The sequence below is a fragment of the Saccostrea cucullata genome, unplaced genomic scaffold (assembly GCF_032062105.1).
Source record: "Saccostrea cucullata isolate Sc308-1 unplaced genomic scaffold, CSIRO_AGI_Scuc_v1 ctg600, whole genome shotgun sequence".
NCBI classification, from domain to species: Eukaryota; Metazoa; Mollusca; class Bivalvia; order Ostreida; family Ostreidae; genus Saccostrea; species Saccostrea cuccullata.
In genome coordinates, this window is record NW_026921289.1 from 154182 (window position 1) to 158942 (window position 4761).

Below are 4761 nucleotides of genomic sequence, written 5' to 3' on the forward strand. Positions count from 1 at the left end.
TATATATTTAATTCCTATACATGTAGATGCATGATACGTGTACATGTACATTATATAGAATAGAAGATTAAAATTGGTTTCGCTCGAGAGCCAGACTGAACCAAAATTTATCTAATTCAAAATTTTAATACATCAGTACATAAAACGAAACTGACAAAATAAATGGTGTTTGCATGAAAAAAAACCATGCCAGGTTCGAACCAAAAACTTTTCGTTTCCAGTGCAGTGAACAGGTAGCCTAACTTAGTGAGCTATCGCCGCTACACATACAAAAATGATTTTAAAAGGACAAAGAAGCACCACATTCACACATTTGGATTTTTTTGGGAAAAGTTCATTTTTCGTGGTCTCTGGGTCCTCTCTCCATTTTTTAAAAAAAGTATATTCGTTTCTTTGAATTATGTTCAAATCGTGAACCCCCCCCCCCCCTGTGGGGCCACAACGGCCAATCAAAGTTTTTGTGAAAATAAATGGTTCTATATAAATATGTTGTATGTCAAAATATTTCTTATGAAAAAACAAGTCAGAATAATTTAATTTTTATTGATGGAACGTTATATTTTTGTAAAAATCGGGATCTTTAAAGAGCAGATAGTGCGCATGGGCCAAGGTTAAAATGCCATAAACTCGGATGTAATTAAAATGGATTAAAATGATTATTTTCTTCTGTATAAAACAAGTAAAAAATTAATTTAAAAAATTTATATAACACAGATATAAAGGCTATTATCATTTTATGATATCTTATGTATCGGTTACTATATTGCCAGTGCAAATTATACTAAACAAAACCCCAAACAAACCTGTGTTAAAAATCGACAGAAAAAAGCGACGTCGGCCGTCCGAACGGGGCAGCGTCGGATAAAAAAAACTAGCTTTAACACGGTTAACACGAGGTAAGAGACAAAATATTTATTAAAACAACTTAAAATTATTGAAACATATTTATTGTATTGATTTGAGATTGGTATATACGATTTTTCAATGGTGTGTACAAATCCGAAGACACTACAAGAATTTAAAAACACCTGTAGGCCTAATTTACTGAAAATGGAGATTTTTATTTTACGCTAGTGCAGCGTCGGACTGGGCTGTGCACTTTGTGTACATACAAACTGTTTATATAGATGACGCTCGTAAATTTTTGTGCATTGTTTTAAATTTTAAAAATTAAATAAATTATAATCAATACTTAAAGATTATTGCAGCAATTGGAAGCGTGTTGCGCCTTAAGGAAGAAATGTAGTGTAAGTACATGAGCGTGCGTTTAGTCTAAATCCAAATGTTTGACGTTATAATGTAATTAGCTTAACGTCAAACTGGTCCGTGCACACAATCTGCGATCTTTAAAGACCCCGATTTTTGAAAAAAAAATTAAATTCATCAATAAAAATTAAATAAAATCATTGATTTGTCATTAGAAATATTTTGATAAACAACAGATGCAAATAGTACCATTTATTTTCACAGAAACGTCATTGTCCACAAACTTTTTGGACAACTTTCGTACTTTTTAGAAACGCAAATAAAAGCACTCGCTATGTATTTTCTAAAAGAAACAAATGTCTCTGAATTTAAGGGGGCCGACTATAGTTTCCATTGCACAATATTTCGCGCATCATAGTATAATGAAGCGTATTCACTGTTTTAATGCAACTTTTTTCGCTTAATAATTATAATTAAACAAAGTTAAGAAATTATAAGTATAAAAATTTAATAACAATTTGATGTAACTGATTTTTTAACCACTTTTGCAATTGATAGGTAGGTTAACGTCATTGCAGTGTGTTTTTGACGTTATGATAATCTGTAGCTCTTAAAGAAAAGGGTAATAAAAATATTATTAAAGAAAAAGTAATAAACATACGCTCTTGAAATTCAAAACATAGAAATTTGAGAATATCTCCAATATTTGTATTATGTTTTCATATGAATCCATTGTGTACGTCATATTTAGTAATACTCTATAAAAATAGAAAAATTTGCTAATTTTTTGCATTTTGAGATGCCCCTCTGGTTAGAAGACGGTAGAATTTTGTGTTTCTTACATATATTGTATTATATAGTATTACTCATCAAATATTATAGTTTGAAAAAATGTCTATTGTAGTATTTCTATAATTTGCTTTAAAGTGCTAAAAATTGGCATTTTCCTATAGTAAATGTACCTGTATTTTGAGACGGTCCCTCGAAAATACCTGGACGGTAGATTCCCCTCAAACTTTGCATGTACACTGAAGTTAATGTAAGTTATATATGGTATAAAAATGAAGAGTTTCGCTATTGTGGTTTTCACGCAATAAAGCTATAGTCGGCCCCCTTAAAAATGTACAAGGATCAATTGCATCATGCGTGGTCGTTTCTTTCCGTCTAATTATAAAGAAGGTAGATTTTCATCAATCCAGTTCTCTGACACGTCTTTGATGCTCTAAGCTAAAATCGGGCAAAATTGGTTGCTATGTATTATAGTTACCATGGCAACATGTCTTTAAGTTTGAAAAATGTCATTTTTTATAATTTTCAGTCCCATAGTTAACACTTGCAGCAAAGCAATGGTTCTTTCCTAAAGTCGAAGACCTGATGTTTTGAATGCATGATATAAATTGCATGGTAAATCAGATTTTAAATACCTTACTATGGTAACAAATCAAAAGCAAAAAAAAATTCTAACTTTTAAAAATTTATAATTCTAGACAGTATATTTGTTATATACTGCAAGTTAAACTGTAATGATTCCTCCATTAAGTAGATCAACCTAAATTATTGTGTGTTTAAATATACTATTTCGAAAATATGTGAAATAATGGAAAATGAAGAACAAACAAGAATATGGCCTATTCATAATTTACGTATTTCCTATGAGTATTGTTTTTTATTTGTAAATGTTCAAACAGAAATTCGGTAATATATAGGGTGCTGGGAGGTCATTTTCCGTGAGAAAACTTGGAATGCATCAGATCATTGGCCATGTCATGATTTACATCTATCCTGGAAGTATTTATTTTGAATTTTTATCTGTTCAAACAAACAGAAATAAGGAATAAGGAGAGTAATGAGAAATAATTCTCCAAGAGAAAATCTCCATCTCCTCTCTTAAGGTAGGATTCTTCTCTCATTTTTCGTATTAAAATTTAATGAAATTTTCACAGAATCAAGAGGACAATATCACTAAGTGATGGTATCAGTGAGATTAAATTTGACCGTTTAATATTAGAAGCAAGGTCAGGTGAAGGTCATCACCTTTTTCCTAGACATTAAGAATAAAAAAAATACCGTTTCCAATCATGTGATCCCTACTTGTAATTCAAAAGATTAAATGTTTTTCTTTATGCATGAAAAATACTACCATATAGGGCCTATAAGACGATATTACCAAATTGACATAGGTAATTTAAATAAAATGGATAATTGCTAATCCGAATTTTCTCTACTTTTCTTAATTTTTTAGGATAAATTAGTTATTTTTATATGCTACCTATATTTAACTCATTTTCACATATAGTAAAGTTGACGCATAAAGGTACATGTACAAAATGATACAAAAAACAAAAAGTTTTGATCGTTTACTAAGAGAGAAATAACACTTTTTACGGATTTTTTGGCTCAAATCTGTATTTGGATTTGAAGCATTTAAAAGCCAACATAGTTCTAGTATGTGTGAAAAATCTTATTTATTTGATATATTTTGAAATTTTAGTCCCTTATTATTAATTTAACTTACATTTGAAAATTTCGTCTCATTTCAGATTGTGTAAAAGTTATAACTGAATTCAATGTTCTATGATATATTTGAGAGGTAGAAAAGAAAATATTTTCATACGCCGCCATTCCGCCAAAAATACAGTCCATGCTAGTTTTCAAACACCGTTTACCATTTCGATATAAAGTTGTACAATTGTGACGAGGAAAGAAAATTATGGTCTTTTAAATCTCTTACACGTACATTGTAAACATAAAAGACATATAAGCAAATATACTAGTACTTTGAATAGTTCATCTAGACAGAAACTATAGAATAATCCTACCTTAAGCTTAAATTCACCGATAGATTTATTTGACTTTTTCCGTCTATAATTACGCAATTTTTTCCCACTGATACGATTATCCACCTTTACGAGAGGTGTTAAGAACAACTCAATGAACTTAATTTTATTTACAGAAAACCACAATTCTTATTAATTAAACTAGAATTAATATTCATTGTAATCCATTAAGAAAATACCAAAAACAAATAATGTATAAATACGAGGTTTTCAATATAATCCATTAAAGCTTTGTGAAACGCTTTATTAAACACGGAGCAGAAATATTATCTGGTTGTAGGTTCACATATGCGATGTCAGGGAAAACAAAACTACCTCAGTAACATGTCTGTGATGTCTTCATACGGGTCCCTCCATAAAAGGAGGCTGAACATAATAAATCAAATCAATATTTTGAACGTTGTTATGACAGAACTGGGTGCTTTATCTACCTCCCTCTAGAATTGAAGTGGGCTGATTGCGACAGAGTCCCAAATCTTGGAAAAACTTGCCAAAATATGGGGATATTTCAAAAGCATTTTCGGTATATGTGCACTCGTAATAATTTAATTATAATTAATAATAAATGAAAATCGTAATTATTTATACTTAAGTGTGTATCTTAGCACAAATCTCAAAGGTGCATAGATAGAGATTTGAAGATGATACTTTCTCAAATTTTCTGTATAATATTACGACTTATACATTACAATAGCATCTAACATGAACATAGGATAAA